Raw genomic sequence first — 14179 nt, 5'->3', positions numbered from 1 at the left:
CATCTGAAAAATACAATTTTTTTCCCTTGTCATTTAGAATAAATTTTTTCGAAATACAAAACCACACAACCGACATTTCATCTTTATATCAATATGTATGACTTTTTCACCGAATTTGCTGCTTTTTTCATGAAAATAACATTTTTAAAAATAGGACAATTTATTCTCAAAAATATTCAATTTTATCCTTTGAAATGAAAGTTCTAGAACCATCTACTACATATTCAATAAAATTCATTAAAAAACATTCAACATGACTTTCTCAAAATTTAAGACTAGTACTGTCAAAATATTTTTGAAAATTACAATTTTTTTCAAAATCAAAATATCCACCTTTTATAGCTTTTTCTTGAAAATATAGCTATTTTTCTCAAAATACAGTTTTTAAAATTGTATTCCTTAAAATCAAACCCATTCAACTATATTATCAAAAATATGACATTTTAATTTAAAATGGCGCTAGACTAGTACTCTCAAAATATTTTTTAAAATTATAATTTTTTTTAAATAAAATATGCATTTTTTTATAACTTTCTTCTTGAAAATATGGATATTTTTCTTAAAATACAAGACTTTTTAAAATTAAGTTGTATTCCTTAAAATCAAACATTTAACAATTTTATCAAAAATATGACATTTTACTTTAAAAAAGCGCTCCACTAGTACTCGCAAAATATTTTTGAAAATTTTAATTTTTTTTGAAAATCAAAACATGCATCGTTTTTTAACTTTTTCTTGAAAATATGACTATTTTTCTTAAAATACACGTTTTTTTCATTAAATTGTAGTCCTTAAAATCAAACACATTCAACTATTTTATCAAAAATGTGACATTTTACTTTAAAATGGCACTAGACTAGTACTCTCAAAATAGTTTTGAAAATTAAAATTTTTGAAAATAAAATGCATCTTTTTATAACATTTTTTCTTGAAAATATGGATTATTTTTCTTCATTTTAATTAAATTGTATTCCTTAAAATCAAACACATTATGACATCAGTTATTTCATAAAAAATATGACATTTTACTCAAAACGGCGCTTTTGTTTTTTGCATGTATTTTTTTTCTGTCTGTATTGTTTAAAAAATATGTTAAAAAAAATAAAGCTTTTTTTTCCAAAATTTTTTCTGTGATATATGTCCTCTATTTTTTTTATAATAGAACCTTTCCTAAAATCTACAAGTCTTCGCGAAAAAAACTTCTTTTTCCCCCTAACTTTATAACAATTTTCTCTGAAATATGACTTTTTTTTCTTGGAAATATAAAACGTTTCCCCTCAATTGTAAAACCTTCTTTCCTAGAAAAATATTCCCCTCCCCCCTCAAAACTTTACAACTTTTTTTTTGTCTTTCTTTCAGCGTGGCCCCCGTACTCCAAATTAAAGCGCAACAACATCTTGGAAGTGGAGCGGCATCGCGGAATGCGCCATTTTCACACTAAAGTCTCCCTCCCCCCCCCAAAAAAAAAAAAATCCCAAAAAATGTAAGTAAACGAACTCACTCTGGTGTACATCATATCGAACGCGGTGCTTTCACACTCTCCATCTTCATTCCTGACATTTTTCCGCAGGGATGAAGGTCTTAAATGACCCCCCCCCAAAAAAAAAAAATTGCATCGGCGCTGATTTGCGAGGTGTTTTTGTCGCTGTGAAAGTTGTTCTTGGAATCCTCCGACGTGCACACTTCACATCATCCACTTGGCCCGACATCCTCTCGGTTTTCATCTTTTTTTTTTTTTTTTAAACGATTGGTCTTTCCCCCCCCCCAAACTCCCCACATCTCCGTGTCAGGGCCTAATTAGGAACCGAACTGGACCGCGGCTGTGATGGCGCAATGGAAACCGAATGGAATCAGAGCCAATTAGGGAACGTATTAGTTCTTGTCATGTTCGTAGCGGTAATACAATAAACATTGCTTTGGAATAATCACAACCAGAAGGGGGGGCCGAAGGGGGTGGGGGGGGGGGTCGATGCGGCGGCCTGCAATCATGCTAACAATGGCGTTCCCTCTCACGTCTGCGCAGTGTTAACGTACGCCGATGCATCCTGCCAAAGGTGCCGAGCCGCGCTTGGGTTCTGGAAAAACTTTGGAACAAATGGATCCCTTTTAGGAAATGAAAACAAAGTCGGACCGTCGGATGCGGGTTTTGTTGGTTCTGTGACGAACATGGTCAAAAGAAAAAAAAAAACACTTGTACCTCAAATTATCTACCGTTTTTTTTCTTCATTCAGAAAAATAATCTAACAAATCAGTAAGCCCGGTGATGATGTACTCATTCTGTTGTCATGCAAAAACAAAAAACCTTGACAAGAACAATTTCTCTTAAAAACAGTGGGGAAAAATATATTGAGAATGACTCTTACTGTGGTTTGCTGGAGTCCTAAAACTTATGAAAAGGGTTTATAAAAGACTGATAAATGTCTTACTTTGTTGCTTACCTGTTGTTGGATTTCTTTGGCGGTTTCTGCAGCTTTTGAGTTTTGGCCAAATTAATTTGGTCAGACAAGTTCTATTTCTGTTTTTTTTTTTTTTTTTAATTCAGCTGGTCTGGCGGTAGTCATGCTTTGCTGTAGTAAAAAAAAAAAATAGAACCAAAAAAATTGAATTAGCCAGACTAACCATGAATTCATCGGGGGGGCAATTACTTTTTCCACCCTGGGCCAAGTAGCTTAAAAAAAAAATCAATAAATATAACCACTATTTAAAGTCCTGCATTTTCTCTTTCACTTTGATGACCTTTGTCTATTTATATTAATTTAATGATCTTCCACATTAATTACCGTAACTTCCGGCCTACAGAGCGCACCGGATTATAAACCTCACCCAGTACATTTGGAAAGGAAATACCATTTGGTACATACATAAGCCGCACCTGTGGAAAAGCCGCAAGTGCCCACATTGAAACACGAGATATTTACAAAAAAAAAGCCGGTAGACAGAAAGAGTTTTCAAAATTTTAATACCTTAGCTTAGCTTAACATGGCGGTAGCACGATCAGAGCTGGTTAAAAAAAAAAAAACATTACTGTAAAAAATAAAAAGCAACACGGTAGCACAGCACTAACAGAGTTGGTTAAAAAAAAAAACACATACCTAAATCACTGAGACGTGGCACTAACACAGCAGCCAAATGCTAGCACGGCGCTAACATTAGCGTGGTGCTAACAGGGTCAGTTAAAAAAAAAAAAACATACCTGTAAAAATCACTGAGACGTGCCAGTAACACAGCACCCAAACACTAGCACAGCGCTAACAGGGCCGGTTAAAAAAAAAACAAAAAAAAAAACTGGTAAAAATCACTGAGACATGGCAGTCACACAGCAGCAACATGAAAGCACAGCACTAGCAGAGTCGGTTAAAAAAACAAAACAAAAACATACTTCAATAACTGAGACACGGCAGTAACACAGCAGAAAAACCCTAGCGTGGTGCTAACACTAGTGCAGCACTAACGCTAGTGTGGCATTAACAGGACCAGTTAAAAAAAAAAACATACCGGGGAAAATCACTGAGACACGGCAGTGACACCGCAGAAACACCCTAGCGCGGTGCTAACAGGCTCGGTTAAAAAAAAAAAAAAAAAAAACATACCAGTAAAAATCACAGAGACACAGCAGCAACACGCTAGCGCAGCGCTAACAAGGTTGGTTAAAAAATATATATATCGGTAAAAACCACTTCCTCGGCACATATATTCCACCGGTCTCACTCTTATTTTTTCCGCTGGAGTGCCCCCTTGCGGCCGCTGGGAAAAAAATGCGCAAATTAGCCGCATCACCCCATAAACCGCAGGATCGAAAGCGTGTGGAAAACGTTGCGGCTTTTCGGCCGGAAATTCCGGTCGACAAACTCCTGATAGGTCGCCCCCCCCCCCCCCAAAAAAGAAACAACAAACCCTTTGCTGCTTCTTAACACCTGACGGTGGCGCGAACACCCAGCCGACGTCCACGCTCCGCAGGGTTAAACTAAACGTCAGCACCGGAGCATATTGCACCCCCGCTAGCTTTTCGCTCTTATTCACAGCCGCGTAATTGGTAGTCAATTGGAGCACCCCCCCCCCCCCTACCCTGACCCCCCCCCCCCTTTTTTTTGCCCATTGTGGGCGCATTTTGCTCTTGACAGAGTGCGGAAGATTAATGGCTACGAGCAGCCGAGGGAGCCTCGCCTCAGCGAGCAGGAGCGCCCTAAATTCATTACGCCAATCCCCCCCCCCCACAACCCCCCCCCCCCCCGTCCTGCGCTCCCTTTACGCTGGAAAAGTACAAAAATGAAAAAAAAAAATTGGCGGGGAGGGGGGCGGTGGAGGACGGAAACAAAAGGATTCCAACAATAACGTGGCGCGTTATCGCAATACTTTCACCCCCCCCCTCCCCCAAAACAATGTGAAGTCGTGGACGAGTTCACATGAGAAGGGGGGGGGGACTACATACCTCCATTTCTGGAGAGAAACGACAGTAGGGAGAAAACAGCGAAAAACTAAGTGACACCCGCTTTTTAAAAAAAATAGTCATCCATCCGTTTTCTGAGCTGCTTATCCTCACTAGGGTCACGGGAGCACTGAATCCCAGCTGGCAGCGCGCAGGAGGCGGGGTACACTCTGAACCGGTTGCCAGCCAATCGCAGGGCAGATGGAGACAGACAATCGTCTCACTCTCACCCACAATCGCACCTATGGGCAATTTCCATCCGTTTATCCATTTTCATAGCCGCTTATCCTCGCAAGGGTCACGGGGAGTGCTGGAGCCTTTCCTAGCTGTCAACAAGCAGGAGGCACCCTGAACTGGTTGCACGGCACATTGCTGCACTCACAATCACACCTAGGGGCAATTTAGAGTGTCCAATTAATATTGCATGCTTTTTGGGATGTGGGAGGAAACCGGAGTGCCCACCCGGAGAAAACCCACACAGGTGGGAACTGGATTTGAACCCTGGACCTCAGAACTGTGGTGCCAACACTTTACCAGCTGTGCCATACGGGCAATTTATAGTCTCCAATTAATGTTGCATGGTTTGGGGATGTGGGAGGAAACCGGAGTGCCCGGAAAAAACCCACGCAGGCACGGGGGGAACATGCAAACTCCACACAGGCAGGTCCAGGATTTGAACCCAGGACCTCAGAACTGTGGTGCCAACACTTTACCAGCTGTGCCCTACGGGCAATTTCTAATCTCCAATTAATGTTTTTGGGGGTGTGGGAGGAAACCGGATTGCCCAGAGAAAAGCCACGCAGGCACGGGGCGAACATGCAAACTCCAAATAGGCGGGTCCGGGATTTGAACCCTGGACCTCAGAACTGTGGTGCCAACACTTTACCAGATCACAGCTTCACAAATATTCGCACTCACAATCACACCGAGGGGCAATTTAGTGTGTCCAATTAATGTTGCGTGTTTTGGGGGTGTGGGAGGAAACCGGAGTGCCCGGAGAAAAGCCACGCAGGTGGGAACTGGATTTGAACCCTGGTCCTCAGAATTGTGACGCCAGTGATTTACAGTTATATCATTTTATTGTCATATTTGGGGATCATAATCCGTGGTGTATTCTTGTTTCAAAGTATTGAGCCAGGCAATCATACACAGTAGTGGGGCGTGCGAATTACATTTTTTTTTTAATACATTTTATTCTCTTTGTAGTTGGGGTCGGTCCCGATCCCGTTTGAATAGCCAGAATTAATTTTCACCATCAACAACATTATTGCATACAGTGAACCGCCTCCGCCATCTGCAGTTAAGTAAATCGTCCGAGGAGACACCTTGACCTTGGCAACTGGCGAGGGTCTCTAGTAGCGCGTAATTGCGGTGATTTATTCCCGTTGTCAAAGTCAAGACACCCCGTGGCAGCCACCGGGCATTCTGGGAAATTCTACCCTGGGCACGCATGACGGCCGTGGCGCCGTGCCTCAAGGACTCGTTTTGGGGGGGGGGGGGGTCAACGAAGCTGTCCGTCGTCCCACTTCACTCCTGTTCCCTGCCCAACTTAAGTCCATTTTTCCTGCCGAGTTGTTAGCGACGGCGCTTCAAAACATCTGCACATCAGATGATTCTATCTATGTATCTATGGACTCCGCCTCTGGGCTTCTTCAAATAGAGTCGGGCTTCCCCAGTTGGCGCCAGACCACACCTTTTATTTTGTGGAGAAAACAAATAAACTTGGAGGAAAGAAAAAACAAACATCCTAATCATTGGCACGACCGTCTGTCCCACTCATCCTAAATGCCGGAACATCCCTGACAAAAATTTTGCTTGGATGGCAGCATATCCTGTATGCCCCTTTCAGTTTTAATGGTGCCTTAACGGATGTACAAGTTACCCGTGGCACGAGTACAACAAGCAGATCCCCTTGTCATCCAAGATGCTGGCTTTGGAGCTTTTCGCTGGTAACAATCTGGATAGTCCTTTGCTTTTTCGGCCCGGAGAGGTTTCTGAATGTTGTTGATCATGGATTTTGTCTCGCATAGTAGTGTTTTAAATTGGAGTTTCAGATGTAATAAGTTTCTCCAACTAGGGCGGCACTGTGGCTCAGCTGGTAAAGCGTTGGCCTCACAGTTCTGAGGACCTTGGTTCAATCCCGGACCCGCCTGTGTGGAATTTGCATGTTCTCCCCGTGCCTGCGTGGGTTTTCCCCCGGACACTCCGGTTTCCTCCCACATCCCAAAGACATGCAACATTAATTGGGGACTCCAAATTGCTCCTAGATGTGATTGTGAGTGTGACTGTTTGTCTCAATGTGCCCCTGCGATTGGCTGGCAACCGGTTCCGGGTGTACCCCCGTCTCCTGCCCGTTGACAGCTGAGATAGGCTCCAGCACTCCCTGCGACCCTTGTGAGGCTAAGAAAATGGATGGATGGATGTTCCTAACTAAGCCCACGTGGAAATAAGTTTTACACACTGATGCCGCTTTTGAACGCAGAGCGAGCTGAGGGATCAAAGGTTACAGATGCTAGTTTTCATGTTCCTTCTCGGCCATGCCGCAGTTGTACGTTGAGAAACATTGTTCTTACACCGCTGGACTACTTAGTCACGCAGTTGTTCAGAAAGTGGTGAAGCTCGCCCCCACGCTTTCTCGTGAAAAACGGATCCCTTTGGGGATTCTCCTTTTAGATCCATTCATGAAACTCACTTGTTTCCAATCAACCCACTGATCAATGGAATGTTCCAAACTTTTTTTAAGCATTCCTCAACTTCCCTGGTCTTTAGTTGCCCCTGTCCCAGCTTTTTTTGGAACATGTTGCAGGCTTCAGATCGAAAATGACAAGAATATTTGCGAATCACCAGTTTGAACATTAAATATCATGTCCATCCATCCATCCATCCATCCATCCATCCATCCATCCATCCATCCATCCGTCTTCTACCGCTTCTCCGGGTCAGGTCGCAGGGGAAGTAGCTTCAGCAGGTATATGCAATTCCCTTTCCACAGCCACTTCTTCTTCCAGTTCCCAGGCCTGCCGAGAGACATAGTCTCTCCAGCGTGTCCTGGGTCGGCCCTGGGGTCTCTTTCACCAGGGAGGCGTCCGGGAGGCATCCGGATCAGATGCCCCAGCCACCTCATCTGGTGGCTCGAAACTGAGCCCCTCCCTGATGACCGAGCTTCTCATCCTATCTCTAAGGGAGAGCCCGGACACTCTGCGGAGGAAACTCATTTCGGCCTCTTATAACCGGGATCTTGTTCTTTCGGTCATGACCCACAGCTCATGCTCATAGGTGAGGGCAAGAACGTAGATCGACTGGTAAATTGAGAGCTTCACCTTTCGACCTAGCTCCCTCTTTACCACAACAGACTGATACAAATTCCGTATCACTGCAGACGCTGCGCCGATCCATCTGTCGATCTAACGCTCCCTTAATCCCCCACTCGTGAACCAGACCCCAAGATATTTGAACTCCTCCACTTGGGGCAGGATCTCATCCCCGACCTGGAGAGGGCACGCCACCCTTTTCCAACGAAACATTGAGTAGAAATACATAGATTTTGAAAGACGTCGCTTATTTTGCGTAATCTTGACCTATGTTCCCTCTAAGCTGCGCAACTGCGCAATTGCGCAGACTCTCAGCGCACATGAAAACCGATCCAGCGCAGTGAACCAGCTATTTTTTTTTTTTGAACACGGAAGCACACTACTTCCTAGTTTACCTGACACCGCACCCCTCCGCTCTTAAAGGGGTACGCTCATAATTCCAAACAGAACACAACTTTATATCTGCAGGCATAACTGACCACACCCGTACATTTTTCAAGCACGAGTAACTGGATTATGGCTAGCAGTTTGCAGTTTATACTTGATTTTCAACATCATTAATCGGGCTGTTTGCACAAAATAAGTTTCATCGCGGGCGTGTACCACAGTCTGGGAATGCCTGAAGTTGGGAAAAGTCTTTCAGAAGGGTTTCGGGGGGGGGGGGGGGGGACTTCCAGGCTAGCTCATAAATCAGCACAGGGCAGATAGATGAATCTATTTGTTTAATGTCGGTAAGGCGTGCAGGTTAAATTCCCATTTTCACAGCTTCTTGAAGGAAGACGGTGCAAATGTTTTGCATTAATCACTCCTTGTCCCTGGGTCAGTGCGGGGGTGTCGGGTCGGTGGGGGGCACGGTTAGGTGAAGGCCAGGTTTATAGAAGTGAGTAACAGGGAGCCTTCATAAAGATGTCACAAGAAGACACAAAGTCTCAATTTGGGGGCCGCGGCGCTGCCAGCCAGATGTGGAGGCGCAGAGGTACGCCGGGATCGTAACCCCCCACCCCCACCCCGACTCCCCGAAGCGCCCGAGCTAATCCGCAGAACCGCTAACCCCGCCGTTTGAAGTGGTCGCCAGGAGGCGTCCTTAACGACTGGCGATTTACGACAGGCGAGAGGTCAACGTCAGTGGCGCTCGGACGTCTTTGTCAAGAGTCCTCGGTCTCTCGAGGCCTCCTCCGAGCGCCGTGGCTTTCATTGGTGCCGGCTTTCATTCGTCCCGCCCTCCTCTTTTCGCCGCACCTGTTTGACACCTCGACTGCGTTTACGACCTTTGTCAAGCGGACGTTAAGTATTCCCGATGACGGCCGCCCGCTGAGACCTGCAGCTGGCCTCGGCTACGGGGTCGAAGTTCCCTCGTCGGACTCTTTTGGCCATCGAAAAAACATTTTGCCCAAGTAGGGCAGTATACAGTGAAAACGTCTTTGTGGTCACGGACTTTAGTGGATCAGTTCAGGGTGTACCTCGCCGCTTCCCCAAAGTGAGCTGGAATAAGCACCACTAGTGAGGATAAGCGGTTCAGAGAATGGCTTTATGGATAGATTAGTTTCCCATTCACGGTGTCGTAAACCGTGAAACTGTGATGGTCTTGGACATTCCGTGAAACTAATAATTTCATTTCATTTTACATACACACAAGCACTGAAGACGACATTTTTAATATTTTACGTAAATTTCAGTGCGTACAAAAATGTGTCAACATTGATGAAAAAGTTTTGTAGCCTTCAATGAACCTAATCTTAGTGTTTTGTAAATGTTGCAGACAATTTCGACACTCCAGGATCTCCTCTCTCTACTTTTAGGCCATGTAAAAACAAACCTATGCAAATTTTGCGTTTGTCCTGAGTGGGGCGGTGCGAACTTTTTTCAGGGGCGTGACCAAGCCACAGTTTTGGGTGGAGCTGCATCTGACAGAAGCCCCACACCGGCGCCGTATGAACGCTAATCAGCCTCGAGTTTCTCTTGCGTTTGCCAGTTCGTTGTCTTTTCTGTGTGTTGGACTGCATCATCGTGCATCAGTACGCAAGCCTTTTGTAATGTTTCCATTTGTGACAGCGTTCCTTTGCCATCCTCGTCAAGTCTTGGTTTTGTTCATGTTTTCAAGTTTTGCCTCATAGTCATCGGACCTCGTTTCATGTTTTGGGATTTTGCCTGTAGCCTCGCGTTTTTGTGCTTCCGGCTTTATCGGACTGCTTACTTGTGTATGACCATAGCCTGCAATAAAACCACCCTCAACATCATGTCCTTGCCTCGGAGTCCTGCATTTGGCTCCAGTCCTCGCTGCTTGCCCGTGACAAACATTTGCGTTTTGTATACAATGATCGATTGAGTCTTTAGCAAATCTAATATACTTTTCATAAACATTGTTTGAAATTGATTTTGATTCTTTGATGAAACTAACTCGCATGCTTAGTAAATACTGAAGACAATTTTGAGTCTTAAGTGAAACTACTGGAGCAGCACGGTGGGACAGCTGGAAAGGGTTGGCATCACAGTTCTGAGGACCCGGGTTCCGTCCATGCCCTCCCTGTGTGGAGTTTGCAAGTGTTTTGTACTGCTTCCCTTCGTGACAGCGTTCCCGTGCCATCCTCGTCAAGTCTTGGTTTTGTTCACGTTTTCAGGTTTTGCCTCATAGTCATCGGACCTCATTTCATGTTTTTGGATCTTGCCTGTAGCCTCCCGTTTTTGTGCTTCCACCATTTTTGGACCACTTACTTGTGTATGACCTTAGCCTGCAATAAAACCACCCTCAACATCATGTCCTTGCCTCGGAGTCCTGCATTTGGGTCCAGTCCCTCGCTGCTTGCCCGTGACAAACGTTTGCGTTTTGTATACAATGATCGATTGAGTCTTTAGTAAACATTGTTTGAACTTGATTTTGACTCTTTGATGAAACTAACTCGCATGCTTAGTAAATATTGAAATTACTGGGGGAGCACGGTGGATCAGCTGGAAAGGGTTGGCCTCACAGTTCTGACGACCCGGGTTCAATCCCCGCCCTCCCTGTGTGGAGTTTGCATGTTCCCCCCCGTCCCTGTGCGGGTTTCCTCCGGGCGATCCGGTTTCCTCCCACATCCCAAAAACATGCAACATTAATTGGACACTCGAAATTGCCCCAAGGTGTGATTGTGAGTGCGACTGTTTGTCTCCATGTGCCCTGCGATTGGCTAGCAACCGGTTCAGGGTGTACCCTGCCTCCTGTCCGTTGACAGCTGGGATAGGCTCCAGCATTCCCGTGACCCTTGTGAGGATTAGCGGCTAAGAAAATGGATGGATGGGATAAATATGTATATGTGTATGTATTTGTTAGGAGTACAGGAAGAACTGCATTGTAAGTCATGTTCAGTGGAAGTCTTCTTTGGGCTGCCGGTGACTCAGAGCAGAACCAGATGGCCTGTTGAATTCTTATTAATCATAAAAAAAAAAGTATGAAATCCAATCCCAAAAGGAGCATATGGACTCCAAAAGGGATTCTTTTGCTCTCCCAATTAGATGTGTGTGTGTGTGGTGTGTGTGTGTGTGTGTGTGTATCCTCTTGTGTTTCGCTGGAAATAAAATGTAGATTTTTTTTTTATTTTTTTTGTAAGTAGGAAGTATTTATTGCAGCAAAGGAAATTGAACATTAACTGAGATGGACGTGGGCCACCCTCCCAGGGGCTGTCTTGGACTACAAACACAGTTGTTGGGTTATTTTTTTGGAGTGGTAATTTCATTATAATGGCACGTTCGCACTTGGCCCAAAAAGTGCACGCTAGTTCCTGTTAGGCGGCCAATCCGCTACATCTGTGTCCACTTTCTTGATGACGCGCAAAAACGACCGCCGTTTCTGTTTTCTTTGCTAATGAATTGTAGCGGTGGAGCAAAATTACACACAGATTGGAAATTAGGAGCAATTTTTGACGCGCTGGATCGTGAAAAAAATGCATCTGCGGACGTTCATATTTGGGATTTGTTGCCAAGAATGTGCGCAAACGCAACGTGGATTTCATTTGATCTGATGGGCATAGAGAGATGTACACTCAAAAATGGTGCAATGATTTAAAAAAATGTAAGAAAAAAATCCATTCCTCATTAAATGTTAGTGATAACTGTATATATGGTATATCATTTTTTTGTGATGAGGAGATTCTAAGAATTTAATCATGTCAACACATGACAATTGTTACCACTTACTGTAAAGTCTTGAAAAAATAATTTACTGGTAAGTTTATTTGTGACCTTATTTTTGTATTGAGAATAACTACAAAAATCCAAATACAAAAAATAATAAATACAATAATTAAAAATATACATAGAAAAATGTTTTTTGTATATAGAACATAGGTTAATGATAATAATAATGACCTTTAATGCTACTGTTAATTATTACATCACTGCAACGCAATTTTTGTTACTCTATAATTATTGACGGGGAAAAAAATATTACAACTCACCATATCGACAATTGTGCTTTCCCAAATTGAAATCTGCAATTCAGTTTATATAAACTTGTACAGTTTTACCACTATACTAATTATTATATTTTTCTGACATTTTGCTATTATTATTACTATTTTGTTAGGTTTTTTTGGTTGTTATTAATGTAAAAATACTACCCAAGAATGGTGTTACTATTGATATACCATTATAAACTGTTATAAATATTAAATACTAAATACATAATGACAATAAACTTCTTTTTTATTATTCGTAGTAGTAGTCGTATTAGATAACGGTATTGCGAAATACAGCCTTGCAGTTGAAAGTGACACAGATTCTATTGGAGTCAGCACGTCGTTCCTGTCATATGTTTATAGTGCTGCTGAACATGTTAGCACGTGTCATAAAGTCAATGAACACGTACACATTGTAGAGTAAATCTCAACACGGGACAACATGACTGCCGGTTGGAGTTGGGTGGGGGCCAAGATTTGGGGGTGGGGTGAGGGTTTTGCGTACCAGCAGGGGCTCCCGGATGGCACCGTGGCCCATATGGCCCGTCACTCAAATTAGAGGCGAGGCATTTTTTTTTTTTCATATTTCAAAGCAGCAACTTGACGCAGGACTGTCTCCATGGGGTGTCAGCGGCTGTCTGGCGCCCTTGCGCACCCCGCCCCAACCCACCCCGCCCCACTCATGAGTCTTTCCATGTTTAGCCTAGCAGCCCCGCTAATAGGCTAAAGACCGTGACCTTGAGAAGCAAACGCGTGAGAAAAATGACTAGCCAGCTTCTTTTTTTCCAAATGTTTATGTTGAAGAATTATTGATATTTATATGTTCTACATTAATAGTAGTACTTACCACCCACGAATACATCAATGAAAAATAACATTTAAATGCCATACCTCTGCAAACGCAGAATATTACAATTTACATCAACTGAAAGCAGAGCTGGTAAAGGACTGCTATGGCGCTATAGGACAAAACAACATGGACACTAGCTAGCTACGACTGAACGATTAGCATAATCAATAAGCGTTCCTTGCTAGAGAACTCATCTGTTCATGATCAGTAGATAACTAGATTGTTGTGATGGTGATAAATAGAAATGGTTACTACAGGAGTTAGCTATGACAGATACATTAGCTTGCTGGTCAGCCATGCTACTAGATAAGCGACTTAGTTCTGTTTCTTAGACACATTGGTATAGAAATAGATAGCTATGCTAAATAAGTAGAGTGTAACTAGCTATCGAAAACAGATAAGCTTACTAGTTAGCTATGGTAGCTAGTTAAAGAATTTATCTCACACAGATGTGTCTAACTGAGGTAGTTTATTAGACATGCCAACTAGCTAGCAAACTAGGTAGCTTAATTGATAGTGAGATACCTAGGTAGCTACATTGCATGCATGCATTTGTCTAAAATTAGTCACTAGCTGGCTATCAAGCTAAAAATATAGTTCTGATAGATATATACAAACTAGATTGCTAGATAGTTGTCACTAACTACCTTTAGCTTGACAAGAAGACAGATGCTCGGCGTGGCTGTGGATTTCTCAACCCGTGATGTCAGCATTCCTTTAATCTCCCCTTTCAACTGTGTTCCTTTAGTACCGGCTCATGAATCACAGAAAGTGATCGCAAGTGCGTCCACTCGGGTCAGCGATCGCCCGGGGCGTGACCGTTTAAAAGGACGCGCCGTGGCCGAGCTTGCCCGCCCCGAGAAGAAAGAGCTGCTCGCATCGCCGAGAAGGAATGAAGGCGCTCGTTTAGGATTACAACGTCCGGCTGTCGAACGACGACCGCTCATATCCGCGTCCGCTCGTGTCATTCGATTTTATAGTGCACCGCTAGACTAACAACCTCCTTCCAGGACTCCGGATTCCTGGAGGAGAGAACGCATCATGGACTGACTGACGAGGTTTGGCAGCTCGGGTGTCGTTATCGCATCCAGGAAAACACACGAGAACGCTAATGATGTGAAATCCAGAGATAGGCCGAAATATCCTGTTCATTTCAAAATGT

This window comes from Syngnathoides biaculeatus, chromosome 11, assembly GCF_019802595.1.
Source record: "Syngnathoides biaculeatus isolate LvHL_M chromosome 11, ASM1980259v1, whole genome shotgun sequence".
Lineage (NCBI taxonomy): Eukaryota > Metazoa > Chordata > Actinopteri > Syngnathiformes > Syngnathidae > Syngnathoides > Syngnathoides biaculeatus.
The sequence above is the reverse complement of the archived record's forward strand: the minus strand, read 5'-3'. Positions refer to the sequence as shown.